We start from the raw sequence: 15,838 nt of genomic DNA, 5'->3' as shown, positions 1-15,838 counted from the left end.
CCAACCCCAAAAGAAATCCTGTCCCCATTAGCAGTTACTCCTCATTTCTCTCTCAACGGTCCCACTCCCCAGCCCTAGGAAACCACTAATCTGGTTTCTGTCTCATTAGATTTGCCTATTCTGGACATTGCACATAAATGGAATCATATAATATGTGCCTTTTGTGATTGTCTTCTTCCACTTGGCATAGTGTTTTCAGTGACCATCTATGTTGTAGATATATGAATAATTCGTGTCTTTATTGCCAAATAAGAGCCCATTGTATGGATATACCACATTTTATTTTTCCATTCATCAGCTGATGGACATTTGAATTGTTTCCACTTTTTGGCTATTATGAATAACAGTGCTGTGAACATTCATGTACAACTTTTTGTGTAGATGTATGTTTTCATTTCTCTTGCATATATACCTAAGAATGGAATTGTTGGGTCATGTGGAAACTTTATATTCAACATTTTGGGAAAATGCCAAACTATTATACAAAGTAGCCACACCATATTACATTCCCAGTGGCAAAGTATAAATGTTCCAGTTTTGCTGTATCCTCACCAACACTTGTTTTATTAAATGATTTTTCACTGTAGACATCCTAATGGTTATGAAAATATATCTCATTGTGGTTTTTATTTGTATTTCCCTCATGGCTAATAACATTGAGCGTCTTTTTATGTGCTTATTGGCCATTTATATATCTTCTTTGTAAAGATATCTATTTAGATTCTTTGTCCACTTTTCTTAACATCTTTATTGGAGTATAATTGCTTTACAATGGGGTGTTAACTTCTGCTGTATAACAAAGTGAATCAGCTATACATATACATATATCCCCATATCTCCTCCCTCTTGCGTCTCCCTCCCTCCCACCCTCCCTATCCCACCCCTCTAGGTGGTCACAAACACCGAGCTGATCTCCCTGTGTTATGCAGCTGCTTCCCACTAGCTATCTAGTTTACATTTGGTAGTGTATATATGTCCATGCCACTCTCTCACTTCGTCCCAACTTACCCTTCTCACTCCCCATGTCCTCAAGTCCATTCTCTACATCTGCATCTTTATTCCTGTCCTGCCCCTAGGTTCTTCAGAACCTTTTATTTATTTTTTTTAAAGATTCCATATATATGTGTTAGCATATGGTATTTCTTTTTCTCTTTCTGACTTACTTCACTCTGTATGACAGACTCTAAGTCCATCCACCTCACTACAAATAACTCAATTTTGTTTCTTTTTATGGCTGAGTAATATTCCATTGTACATATGTGCCACATCTTCTTTATCCATTCATCCAATGATGGACACTTAGGCTGCTTCCATGTCCTGGCTATTGTAAATAGAGCTGCAATGAACATTGTGGTACGTGACTCTTTTTGAATTATAGTTTTCTCCGGGTATATGCCCAGTAGTGTGATTGCTGGGTCATATGGTAGTTCTATTTTTAGTTATTTAAGGAACCTCCATACTGTTCTCCATAGTGGCTGTATCAATTTACATTCCCACCAACAGTGCAAGAGGGTTCCCTTTTCTCCACACCCTCTCCAGCATTTATTGTTTGTAGATTTTTTGATGATGGCCATTCTGACTGGTGTGAGGTGATAGCTCATTGTAGTTTTGATTTGCATTTCTCTAATGATTAATGATGTTGAGCATCCTTTCATGTGTTTGTTGGCCATCTGTATATCTTCTTTGGAGAAATGTCTATTTAGCTCTTCTGCCTATTTTTGGATTGGGTTGTTTGCTTTTTGATATTGAGCTGCATGAGCTGCTTGTAAATTTTGGAGATTAATCCTTTGTCCGTTGCTTCATTTGCAAATATTTTCTCCCATTCTGAGTGTTGTCTTTTCATCTTGTTTATGGTTTCCTTTGCTGTGCAAAAGCTTTTAAGTTTCATTAGGTCCTATTTGTTTATTTTTGTTTTTATTTCCATTTCTCTAGGAGGTGGGTCAAAAAGGATCTTGCTGTGATTTATGTCATAGAGTGTTCTGACTATGTTTTCCTCTGAGAGTTTTATAGTGTCTGGCCTTACATTTAGGTCTTTAATCCATTTTGAGTTTATTTTTGTGTATGGTGTTAGGGAGTGTTCTAATTTCATTCTTTTCCATGTAGCTGTCCAGTTTTCCCAGCACCACTTATTGAAGAGGCTGTCTTTTCTCCACTGTATATTCTTGCCTCCTTTATCAAAGATAAGGTGACCATATGTGCGTGGGTTTATCTCTGGGCTTTCTATCCTGTTCCATTGATCTATATCTCTGTTTTTGTGCCAGTACCATACTGTCTTGATTACTGTAGCTTTGTAGTATAGTCTGAAGTCCGGGAGCCTGATTCCTCCATCTCTGTTTTTCTTTCTCAAGTTTGCTTTGGCTATTTGGGGTCTTTTGTGTTTCCATACAAATTGTGAAATTTTTGTTCTAGTTCTGTGAAAAATGCCATTTGTAGTTTGATAGGGATTGCATTGAATCTGTAGATTGCTTTGGGTAGTATAGTCATTTTCACAACGTTGATTCTTCCAATCCAAGAACATGGTATATCTCTCCATCTGTTTGTATCATCTTTAATTTCTTTCATCAGTGTCTTATAGTTTTCTGCATACAGGTCCATTTCTTCTTCCTCTTCCTTTTTTAAAAAAAGTTTGCTCTCTCTCCCTAGATGATCACCTGTACTTGGCAGGTAAGTTACCACATATGTTAATAACTCTAAAATCTGTATCTCTCTAATCTAGAACTCTTTTTTGATTCTCCACACCCACACATTTACCTGACACCAGTATTGCAGAAAGCCCACAATTCAGTATGTTCAAAAGTGAATCAACATTTATCTCCATAACCTGTTCCTCCTCTTCCTATGTTCCCTAGTGGAAGCACCATTCCACAAAGTTGTCAAAGACAGAATCTTGGCATCATCCTGGATCTTTCCTCTCTGCCACTGTGTTAGTTTCATATTGCTGCTATAATAAATCACCACAAATTTAGTGCTTAAATCATAAAAATTTAGTATCTTACAGTTCTGGAGGTCAGAAGTCCAAAATGACTCTCACTGGGCTAAAATCAAGATGTCGGCAGGCCAGCATTTCTTCTGAAGGCTCTGTGGGAGAATCCGTTTCCTTGCTTTTTCCAGCGTCTAGAGGCTAGCACTATTCTTTGGCTCGTGGCCTCCTTCCTCCATCTTCAAAGCCAGCAAGGGCAGTCCTCACACTGCCATCTCTGGTTCTCTTTCTTCTGCCCCCTCTTCCACTTTTAAGGACCCTTGTGATTCCACTGGGCCTACCAGGATAATCTAGGATAATCGCCAGGTTTAAAGTCATCTGATTAGCAGCCTAATTCTATCTGCAACCTCAATTCCCCTTTGCCATATAGCCTAACATATTCATAGGTTCCAGGGACATCTTTGGGGGGCTGTGATTCTGCCTACCACACCTTACTTAGCTAATCAAACACTAGGTCTAATAACTTCTGCCTCCTAAATATGTCTCAATCGCGTCCAATTCCCTTTTCCTCAATTGTCTCCAAAATAATTCAGATCTCATCAACTGTCACCTGAACTATGCTAATAATTTCCTAACTGGCCTCCCGGTCTTTGGCTTTCTCTTTCCCAATCCATTCTACACGACCCTTTCCTGGATGTGGGCTATACTTCTTAACATGGAGTATGGGTCCCTTCACGATATATCCCTTGCTTACAACCCCACCTCCATCTCTTGCTACTATCTCCTTGTGCCTTTTATTTTAGCTACTTCTGAGCTTCTGTCATCTTCTTCCAACACAGTGTACTCTCTCTTACCTCCAGGCCTGCATACCTGCTCCTTAAAACTGCAGTAAATTGTGTTTCAGTTTTCACTTTGCTAAAGTCTACTTTATTTCTCTTTCAGGACTCACTTAAAATATCACTTCCTTTAGGAAGTCTTTTGCTATTCCCCATCCTCCGGAAGTTATGTGTCCCTACTTCCCTATATCAGCACTTACTATTTTTTCATTGTAAGCATCATATCTATCTTGCTTATCATCCCTGGTGTATTTTTAGTGCCTAGCTGGTGCCTGACATATATTAAATTCTCAATATAAATTTGTTGAGTTAGAGAAAAAAATCAGTATGGTCCTTTATCAGATAAAGGGGCCTTGCTTGGTTCAGCCCTGCCTACCTCTTGAAATTCATCCTGCCTGTCTCTCACTCTTCCTTTCTGTGATCCACGCACACTGGCCTCTCAGTGCTGCCAATGGCCCCTGCTCCATGATGCTGTAGGAACATTGCCTACGTTGTACCCTCTCCCTGGAATGAATTCCTGTGCCCATACCTTTCCTGCAGATCTCAGCCCAGGGATCACTTCCTCAGGGAAATTTTTCTTGACTCTCCCCGTTTTATAGACTAAATGTTTGTGCAGCCTCCCCACTTACATGTTGAAACATTAAACTGTGGAGATCGGGCCTTTGGGCGGTAATTAGGTTTTGATGAGGTCATAAGCGTGGGCGCCATGATAGGATTAGTGTCCTTATGAGAAGAGGAAGAGACTAGAGTTGTCTTTCTCTCTTCATATGAAGACACAGTGAGAAGGCAGCCATCTGCACGCAGGAAAAGGGTCTTCATCAGACACTGAATTGGCTGGTACTTTGATCTTGGACTCCCAGCCTCCAGAACTGTGAGAAAAAAATGTCTGTTGTCTATGGTATTAAGCCCCCCAGTCTATGGTATTTTGTTACGGTTTACAGCAGTCTGAGCTAAGACACACCCCATTCCCTTTCCCAGTCAAGCTCTCTTGTTATATATTCTTCAAAAACACTTATGTTAGAGCCATTATCTCAGTATTTATGCATTCATTAGAGAGGATATTTAATTAATGTTTGTCTCATTAACAGACTAGGTTCCATAAGAACAGGAACTATCTATTTTGACTTATCATTTTAGTCCCATTCAGCCACCAATAAATATTTGTTGGATTTAAAAAAAAGCAATGAATGAATCCTTTTATCCTCTGAGTTTCTCCCTTTTTCTCTCCCTTTCTCCTTTTCTCTACTCTTCACTGTGCTAGCTAGGGCAACTTATCATAAACACATGAGCACAAAAGTGTTTCTTTGTCTACATTAGAATAGCTATATAAGACACGTGAGATTGTCTGGACCAATCTCCATACCAGGCAGAAGTTCATTCACCCAGCCTGAGGCTTGGGCTGATAACTTATGAACTTTTTCAGTTGCTGGCAGCTCATGACATTTCAATTTGTTATATTTTTCAACAGTTCTGCCTGTTTGAAAACTCTCCATTTACCAAACCAACAACCATCTTCTTAAATTCCCCCCATTTATCCCATTTCAGCCCTCTGCAGCAATACATGATAAAGTTATTCTCTCTTCTACATGACTCCCTTCATATTTTTATAGGCAGGTATTAGGGACTCTCTTCCGTTGCCCAAGACTCTTGTCTAGGTTCCATTCCTTTCAACAATTGCCATTCTGTTTGTGTTTGGTGGCTCTTCTCTTGCTTCTTTCCCTATCTCCTTCCTTCTCCCACCCTTACTTCCTTCTTCCCATTTTTCCTTTCCTCTTCCCTTCCTCCCCATTCTCTCCTCTCCTTTTCTATTTTCTTTCTTTCCTTCCTTTCTCCTGTTTCCTCTTCCCCTTGTCCTTTTGTTTCCCTCTGCGCTTCCCTTCCCTCCTCCCTTTCCCTACTTCATTTCCCAAATAATATAAAGCAACTAGGTGATCTCTAGTTCTCATTTTTCTCTTAAAGATCAGACCTAGCCTGATCATCACAGTGGACAGGGAAGGAAGGAGAGAGGGACATCCCCAGCTGTGAGTTATTTTGATAAGAGTGACAGTTGTGCTTTCATCCAAACTGTGGATGAAAATGTTGAACAGGATTGAGCTATGTACAAAAACCTGGGAATCCTACTAAAATTTCCCTTCAAGTTAATACTGATCCATTAATCAACACTCTCAGTTATTAATATGCCATCACCAAAGCCATGTGGAAAATGTGAATGATAATGTAATCACCAGGAAATCTTGAAAGCTAGATTTAATATTTCAGAGAAATCCATTCATTCATTTATTCACTCAATTAAGTGCCCACTTCATATGTAGCCCTGACATTTTAAACTGATATTTTGGTAATGGCAGCTATAATAGAGCTTTGAAATTTCAGAATGTCAAGCTTCTGTCCACCCAGAAGTCATGTAATTAGTTTCTTGTCTGTTTTGATACATTCAGAAAATATATCATAGTCACTGATCAATTTTGTATTTGATCCTGGGTCCTTCTGCTTTAACTTTAGAATTTCCATTCATCGACTCATCTGACATGTAAGTGCATTGCTGTGGTGGGTGCTTCCATCTTCCTGGCTAAATAAAATGGATATTGTGACCATCTCTTTTCATTAGGTCAGCTATGCTGCTTTAGCATCCCAGAAGAAGCAGTCAAGGCTCTAGAATGCATGAATGATTGGAATCTGTGAATCATTGCCAGTGTTCCTGGATCTTTTACCGAGGGGGTGGCCCTGAACAAGTGCCAGATATCAGCGCAGATCAGTTCCCAGTTGCACTGGGATACTTTATTTAAAACTACAGTTTTTCCGAAAGTGTGATAAGGACATACTTCCTTTCTTTCCAAACCCCTGTTCAAGTGATCATCAAATCTTGTCATTTTTTTCTACCTCTTAACTCTCTTTGGTGTTTGTCCTCCCATCTCCATCCTTCTTGCTACTACTTTATCTAGATCATCATCATCTTCCGTCTGAATTGCAGCCAGAATATTCTAGCAGGGCTCCCTTCTTCCTGCCTTGCCTTCCTCCTGATATTGTTCACAATGTAGCAAGAGCGATATTTCTAAAACATAAATCAACTCAAGTCATTCTCCTGCTCAAAAACCTTCAGTAGCTCCCTATTGCCTACAGATTTAGGCCTAATCTTTTATCAAGACATTCAAGGCCATTTGTGATTTGGTTCTAACCTTCCTCTATTGCATGACCTTTCCCCATTCTCTGTATAGTTCCTTTGGCTCCCTCCATTTCCTTGAATGTATTACCTTTGCACTTGCTAGTGTTCTGTCTGAATACCCTACTTTCTCCGTCTTCTTGCTGACTACCCAAGAGTCCACACAAACACATCAGAAATGCTCCCTGGGACACCCCTGCCTCACCAGACCCAGGCAGAATTGGACATTCCTTCCTTTTGTTTTTATGTTTCTCTAAATTAGGCTATTAGCAGATTATTTCTCTCTTGAGTTAAGGAGTTATGATTTTATTTTGTCTATCCCTAACAACTGAAACATAGCAAGTGCATACTATATATTTGTTGAGTTAATTCATAAATACCATCACACTAGAAAACACTTATGTGGTCCTTATTCTGGATCAGGCACTGTTCTAAGCACTCTATACATGTTACCTATTTAAGGAGTGAACGTGTACAGCCTGGTGGCCTTTTTGGTTAATATGCACTGCCTTATGACTTAAATGTCACAGAAATGTGAAACCCACTCTAGCAGCACTTCTGTCACCAATTTGAACCCCCATTTCCTTGCTTCTACTTTTCTCAGCTCACTAATGACATCCCTGAACGCTTCAGTCTATCTCAGTTCTAAAACCAATCTGCTATTAAGGCAGGAAGTTTCAAGAAGCCCCAGTCCTCCTCCCCAACGAGTGGTAGTGTCAGGCCCAAGCAGTGACCACAAGTTCCAAGCCGTGCTGTCAGTGGCTTTGCAGCTCATCTGACTCAGAGTGTGGTATCTGAACAGTGACCCTATAGTCTGTGTTTATCAAGCTCTCTATTCCTTTCTCAGACCTTGAAATTGTCCATCCTGGAATTGTCCCCTTGTACCCAGTTTTCTAACTTCAATATTCCCTCGTCCTCTATTCCTCAGGTGCCTCAATTAGTGGGACTAAACTTCTGACTTAGTCCCTATTCCAAGGGACTTAGTCATTAAATGACTTTCTCAAGATCACATAGCCAGTAAGTGGTGGAACCAAGATTCAAATTAGTAACATTCTGATTCCAAACATAAAATAGCTCTTTCTCTGTAAATTGGAGGAAGAAACACTTGGGACAAGCACAGAAGTATTTCTGGGCCACTAAAGGAGGTTGAGTTCATGCTAAGTGCTCAAATCAGTACTCCTTGTTTTGGATGTTGATCTAGTATCACTGCATAAGCCCCCCTTATTGATTGCGGCCAAGGCAATGATAAAATTATGAAGTGGAACCAATCAAAAGCTCCTCTGAACTTGGAAAGCCTTGTAGGTATATAACTGGGGGTTGCCAAAGGCGACAGAAGGTGTGGTTAAAAGCACATTCAAACCCAGTGAAAGGCTGACAGTTGCTGAAACAACTTTCCCCAAGTAGGTGAGGGTATTTGAGTGTGGGGAACAGATATATATTCCGTGTAAACAATGGTGAGCTTGAGCTGCCCTGAGATCACAGAAACTGTGAGGCAGCTGATGAGCCAGGAGAGGCTACAAAGGGAGAGACACAGCAACGGCATCAGGAGAGAGGGCAGGTGCCATAGGAGACCAAGTCAAGGGGAACCTTTCTAAAGAAGATACCATCCTCACGATGGGAAGTGGCTAGAGCAGAAGATAACCCTTCATCTATAGCAGGGGTTGGTTAGCAGTGCATATGGAGTGGGCACAGCAGTTTCTGAATGAGTGAGCATACAACTGAATGGTCCCATGGACGTGAAAGTGAGCACGTGTGATCTGAATAAGCACCTTTAACATCAGAATGGGCTTGTGAAACATCTGTGTGCGTTGTGAAACATGTATGAACATGTGTAAGGTCTGAGTGAACATGTATTGATATATTATCTGAAAAAGGGTAGGTGACATCTAAATAAACACGTGAGTGTGGAAGATCAAAATGAATAGTTTAACATATGTAAGATTTAGGTAAGCATTTTTAACAACACAGCGAACATGTGTATCATCTCAGCGAGCATGTGTAGTGTCTGATGAGGGTTTGTGATGTCTCAGGTGTGACTTTCTGAATAAGCACGAGCATGATCTGAATATCAGTGTGTAATGTTTGAGCTATTTACTATCTAAATGAATCTGTTTTTAAAACAACTAACATGTGTAACATTTTCGTGAACGTGTGTGTCACCTGTGTTAGTAGAACATATGAATGAGGATGTGTAACATCTAAGTTGGTGGGTCTCAAACTTGAGTGTGTGCCAGAATCACCTACAGGACTTGTTAAGCACACGTTGCTGGGAACTCTTCCCCAGAGTTTCTGAATCAGAAGGTCTGGGGTTGGGCCCAAGAATATGCATTCAGATGATCCTGGTGCTGCTGGTCTGGGAACCACATTTTGAGAACTACTGTTTTAAGTATGAGTGATACCTATGTGTAGCATTTCAGTGAGCTGATTAACAGCTACATGGGCACATGGCAGATCTAAGTGAACACATGTAACATTTAAGGGACGTATGTATCACCTGAACAAACACTGTGAAAGCTATACAAGCACACGTAACATTGGAATGATGTGTGAGGAACATAAGTGAACCTCAATATATTTGCAAAAACGTCTGAATAAGTGTGTATAAATATCAGGACACATGGAATATCTGAATGAGTGTGAGTACCATCTGAGTAGATATATCTGGACGGTGTGTATGTGTTTTACATCTGAAGGCACTCATTGTCCATATGACTAGACAGACATCTGTGCAAATAATTACCGTGCATTCTGGAAAATGCAGCAATGAGTGTCCAGGGAATAAAGATGCACAAGAAACAGTAGCTACACTAGGAGCAGAAGCTACTAGAGGAGAATGGAGGTGGAAGATGACCTGTGAGGTCTGTTTTAAGCACTGATTAGGTCTATAGCTACACCACCCTGAATGTGCTGCTTCTCATCTGATCTTAGAAGCTAAGCAGGGTCGGGCTTGGCTAGTATTTGGATGGGAGACCACCTGGGAATACCCAGTGCTGTAGGCTTTTTTTTTTTTTTTTTTAAGCTGATTAGGAATTCTCTAGAATGACAGGAGGAGGTAGGTGGGGAAAGTCTTTCTGTAAGAGGGCACAGCATAAGCAAAGGCATAACACAGAATAGCTTGGTGTTTTTGGGGAACCAAAAGTAGTTTGGGATTTCGAGAATAAAATATGATGTGGGAGCAGGGGCTGAGGCTAGAGGGTTCCCAATGGATCAGATCATGGAGATCCTTATGAGTCATGATATAGAATATGGTGTTCTTTTCCTCCCAGTAAATGATACAAAATCAATGAATTGGTTTTAGGCAGGGGATTAATGCCATGGGTTATGTTCAGAAATATCACTCTGGAGCGTGATTGGAAGATAGATTGGGAATGGAGCAGGAAGTCTACTACAACATCTGTTATATTTACGACAGATGATGAGGTCTTAAACTATAACAAATGCAGTGGAAAATAAGGGACAAAATTAGGATCTATTTTAGGAGATAGAAGTCCACAGGACTTGTGGACCTGTGCACTGGTGGGTCATGAGTCTCAGGTGGAAGGAATGGGAGAGACGGAATATGGGAGAATGGATTGGAAAGAATCATATATTTGGTATTAGATACTGTCAATTTAGGTGCTTCTTCGACATTCAGAGAGGGTTGTTGTACACTTGGGTCTGGAGCTCAGGGGACAGTCCAGGCCAAAGACAGAAATTTGGAAATGATTAGTTAGTGATAACTACACTCATGGGAATGGCCAGACGTTGGTGAGAAGAGTAAAGAGCAAAGAGGCCAAAGATGGGGAAGCCCAGGATCATCAACATTTGAGGGGTAGGCAAATGAAGACTCAAGCAAAAGGAAATTAGGTGGAATGTTAGAAAGGTAGAGGCATGCAGAATCATGTGACCTCATGAAACATCGAGTTCCTTTAAAAGTTGGGGGAAATCCATTTCATTTAAATAATTTGCCGATGGTTCTGGATTGAGAGTGGGCGTTTCAAGAGAGAGTCCCGCGTTCCATCCTGGCTGTGCTATTAGGTACTTTTGTGGCCTTGGTTCATTGATTTGAGTCTCTGGGCCTCAGTTTTAAAATATGAAAAATGATAAGGCAATCTTGACTGTGAGAGAACAAGAGCTTGGTAGTTTCTGTTTTGCCCGTGAACGAGAGTTTAAAGTCTGTCCTTGGAACTCTTGTTGACAAGGGCAAGTTCTGGAGTTGCTCAGTCCTGGGTTAAAATCCTGAAGGCATTCATTTCCTAGTTCTTTGACCCTGGGTAAGTTACTTAATCCCTCTAAGCCTCAATTTCCTATAAAATAAGTCAAACAGTAGTGGGTTGTTTTTGTGTGAGTATTTAAAGAGACAAGCCACGTAAACTGCTTAGCACAATGCCTGGTACAGAGTAAGTGTTCAAACGAACAAACCCATCAACAGCAGCAGCAAAACCCACGAATTCATGACGATGGAGGAAGTTAAATTAGATCATCCCTGAAGTCTTTTCCAGCCCAACACTCTTTGTGCTTGTTTCTCTTTTTGTCTATGATCCTGGGATGAGACACGCAGTAGACATTTATGACCTAAATATTGACTAGGAAGAAGGATTTGGTTTCTGATTTCTGACATATATTACACAGTCAAGAAAAAATAATTCCGATGAAAAAAAATTGACATAAAATGCAAATACACTAAAAAAAAATATGGCTCACCAGACAGTGCCCCTCCTCCTCTCCCCATGAGGCATCTGAGGATCCTGTGCTGCACAGAATCCAAAGAGCATCTTCCACTAATGACCCGTAATAAATTGTTTCCTCGATGCATTCACTGGGACGGGTGATTATTTGTTTCTCAAAATATAGCAGTAAAATAAGAAAGAGTCATGGGCTTGGGGAAAATGTGGTGGCTGATTATTCCTCTTCCTTTTTTTTTTTTTTTAACATCTTTATTGGAGTATAATTACTTTACATTGTTGTGTTAGTTTCTGCTGTATAACAAAGTGAATCAGCTATACGTATACATGTATCCCCATATTCCTGCCCTCTTGTGTCTCCCTCCCACCCTCCCTATCCCACCCCTCTAGGTGGTCACAAAGCACCGAGCTGATCTCCCTGTGCTATGCAGCTGCTTCCCACTAGCTATCTATTTTACATTTGGTAGTGTATATATGTCCATGCCACTCTCTCACTTCGTCCCAGCTTACCCTTCCCCCTCACCGTGTCCTCAAGTCCATTCTCTACATCTGCATCTTTACTCCTGTCCTGCCCCTAGGTTCATCAGAACCATTTTTTTAAATTAGATTCCATATATATGTGTTTTTGTTTTTCTCTTTCTGACTTTCTTCACACTGTATGACAGACTCTAAGTCCACCCACCTCATTACAAATAACTCAATTTCATTTCTTCTTATGGCTGAGTAATATTCCATTGTGTATATGTGCCACATCTTCTTTATCCAGTCATCTGTCGATGGACACTTAGGTTGCTTCCATGTCCTGGCTATTGTAAATAGAGCTGCCATGAACATTGTGGTACATGACTCTTTTTGAATTATGGTTTTCTCAGGGTATATGCCCAGTAGTAGGATTGCTACTAGTAGTGGGATTGCTGGGTCGTATGGTAGTTCTATTTTTAGTTTTTTAAGAAATCTCCATACTGTTCTCCATTGTGGCTGTATCAATTTACATTCCCACCAACAGTGCAGGAGGGTTCCCTTTTCTCCACACTGTCTCTAGCATTTATTGTTGGTAGATTTTTTTTTCTTTTTCTTTTTAACATCTTTATTGGAGTATAATTGCTTTACAATGGTGTGCTAGTTTCTGCTTTATAACAAGGTGAATCAGCTATACATATACATATATCCCCATATCTCTTCCCTCTTGCGTCTCCTTCCCTCCCACCCTCCCTATCCCACCCCTCTAGGTGGTCACAAAGCACCGAGCTGATCTCCCTGTGCTATGCGGCTGCTTCCCACTAGCTATCGATTTTACATTTGGTAGTGTATATGTGTCCATGCCACTCTCTCACTTTGTCCCGTCTTACCCTTCCCCCTCCCCATGTCCTCAAGTCCACTCTCTAGTAGGTCTGCATCTTTATTCCCGTCCTGCCTCTAGGTTCTTCACGACCTTTTTTTTTTTTAGATTCCATATATATGTGTTAGCATACGGTATTTGTTTTTCTCTTTCTGACTTACTTCACTCTGTATAACAGACTCTAGGTCCGTCCACCTCACTACAAATAACTCAATTTCGTTTCTTTTTATGGCTGAGTAATATTCCATTGTATATATGTGCCACATCTTCTTTATCCATTCATCTGTCGATGGACACTTAGGCTGCTTCCGTGTTCTGGCTATTGTAAATAGAGCTGCCATGAACATTGTGGTACGTGACTCTTTTTGAATTATAGTTTTCTCAGGGTATATGCCCCGTAGTGGGATTGCTGGGTCATATGGTAGTTCTATTTTTAGTTATTTAAGGAACCTCCATACTGTTCTCCATAGTGGCTGTATCAATTTACATTCCCACCAACAGTGCAAGAGGGTTCCCTTTTCTCCACACCCTCTCCAGCATTTATTATTTGTAGATTTTTTGATGATGGCCATTCTGACTGGTGTGAGGTGATAGCTCATTGTAGTTTTGATTTGCATTTCTCTTATGATTAATGATGTTGAGCATTCTTTCATGTGTTTGTTGGCAATCTGTATATCTTCTTTGGAGAAATGTCTATTTAGGTCTTCTGCCCATTTTTGGATTGGGTTGTTTGTTTTCTTGATATTGAGCTGCATGAGCTGCTTGTAAATTTTGGACATTAATCCTTTGTCCGTTGCTTCATTTGCAAATATTTTCTCCCATTCTGAGTGTTGTCTTTTCATCTTGTTTATGGTTTCCTTTGCTGTGCAAAAGCTTCTAAGTTTCATTAGGTCCCATTTGTTTGTTTTTATTTCCATTTCTCTAGGAAGCGGGTCAAAAATGATCTTGCTGTGATTTATGTCAAAGAGTGTTTTTCCTATGTTTTCCTCTACGAGTTTTATAGTGTCCAGTCTTACATTTAGGTCTTTAATCCATTTTGAATTTATTTTAGTGTATGGTGTTAGGAAGTGTTCTAATTTCATTCTTTTACTTGTAGCTGTCCAGTTTTCCCAGCACCACTTATTGAAGAGGCTGTCTTTTCTCCATTGTATATTCTTGCCTCCTTTATCAAAGATAAGGTAACCATATGTGTGTGGGTTTATCTCTGGGCTTTCTATCCTGTTCCGTTGATCTATATTTCTGTTTTTGTGCCAGTACCATACAGTCTTGATTACTGTAGCTTTGTAGTACAGTCTGAAGTCCAGGAGCCTTATTCCTCCAGCTCTGTTTTTCTTTCTCAAGGTTGCTTTGGCTATTTGGGGTTTTTTGTGTTTCCATACAAATTGTGAAATTTTTTTGTTCTACTTCTGTGAAAAATGCCATTGGTATTTTGATAGGGATTGCATTGAAGATGTAGATTGCTTTGGGTAGTATAGTCATTTTCACAACGTTGATTCTTCCAATCCAAGAACATGGTATATCTCTCCATCTGTTTGTATCATCTTTAATTTCTTTCATCAGTGTCTTATAGTTTTCTGAGTACAGGTCTTTTGTCTCCTTAGGTAGGTTTATTCCTAGGTATTTTATTCTTTTTGTTGCAATGGTAAATGGGAGTGTTTCCTTAATTTCCCTTTCAGATTTTTCATCATTAGTGTATAGGAATGCAAGAGATTTCTGTGCATTAATTTTGTATCCTGCTACTTTACCAAATTCATTGACTAGCTCTAGTAGTTTTCTGGTAGCATCTTTAGGATTCTCTATGAATAGTATCATGTCCTCTGCAAACAGTGACAGCTTTACTTCTTCTTTTCCAATTTGAATTCCTTTTATTTCTTTTTCTTCTCTGATTGCTGTGGCTAAAACTTCCAAAACTATGTTGAATAATAGTGGTGAGAATGGGCATCCTTGTCTTGTTCCTGATTTTAGAGGAAATGGTTTCAGTTTTTCACCATTAAGAACAATGTTGGCTGTGGCTTTGTCATATATGGTCTCTATTATGTTGAGGTAGGTCCCCTCTATGCCTACTTTCTGGAGAGTTTTTATCATAAATCGGTGTTGAATTTTGTTGAAAGCTTTTTCTGCATCTATTGAGATGATCATATGGTTTTTATTCTTCAGTTTGTTAATATGGTGTATCACATTGATTGTTTTGATATATTGAAGAATCCTTGCATTCCTGGGATAAGCCCCACTTGATCATGTTGTATGATCCTTTTAATGTACTGTTGGATTCTGTTTGCTAGTATTGTGTTGTATTCCTCTTCCTTTTATCACACCTGGTCAGAGCGTCTCATTACTTCCTTTATGAGAGTCGCATGGTTGGCATTTTTTCATATGTACATTATCTAGAAAAATGTGAGATGGACAAAAAGTGGGTTATTAACATGGATCCCCGACTAAATTTAGGACCCAGCAAGGTGGAAAGATAAAGAAGTCTGACTCAAAGCCTGTGGCACAGGGAAAGTGAGAAGATGAGATCTCACCTTTGTGGTGACAGTGTCTATTTTGCAATGCAAAACCATCCTCACCTCCATGAAAAGGGAGGCTAAAGAGACCAAGTGGATTAAAGGCTGCACCCAGGAAAGGAGTAAGAGTTGGGTTTTACCTTCTGCTCATTTTATTTTTATTTGTGAAAAAAACCTAGAATTTCATTTCAAGGTATTATTTGAGTTGCTTGCCTCTGTAGAAGTCCTCCACCCTAATTCCTCACACTTTGCCCAGCTTACCTGCTTGAAATACAACCTCATTGCTCTCAAACCCTGAAAACACTATAATTATTATGTAAATGTATTTTTGAACACACATTTTTATATGCTAGCATTTAAGAAATTTTAAGGAACTATAGTCTGATAATATATGGGATAGACTTAAAGACAGTTT

At 39.8% G+C, this 15,838-nt stretch overlaps 1 pseudogene; it reads left to right on the top strand.

Moving 5' to 3' along the window:
* Positions 1-9,796: 9,796 nt before the first annotated feature.
* LOC137771082 (5S ribosomal RNA) lies at positions 9,797-9,915 on the top strand (annotated as a pseudogene).
* Positions 9,916-15,838: the final 5,923 nt, after the last annotated feature.

The sequence above is a fragment of the Eschrichtius robustus genome, chromosome 10 (assembly GCF_028021215.1).
Source record: "Eschrichtius robustus isolate mEscRob2 chromosome 10, mEscRob2.pri, whole genome shotgun sequence".
Lineage (NCBI taxonomy): Eukaryota > Metazoa > Chordata > Mammalia > Artiodactyla > Eschrichtiidae > Eschrichtius > Eschrichtius robustus.
Note: the sequence above shows the minus strand (reverse complement) of the source record. Positions and strands in the feature narration are given on the sequence as shown.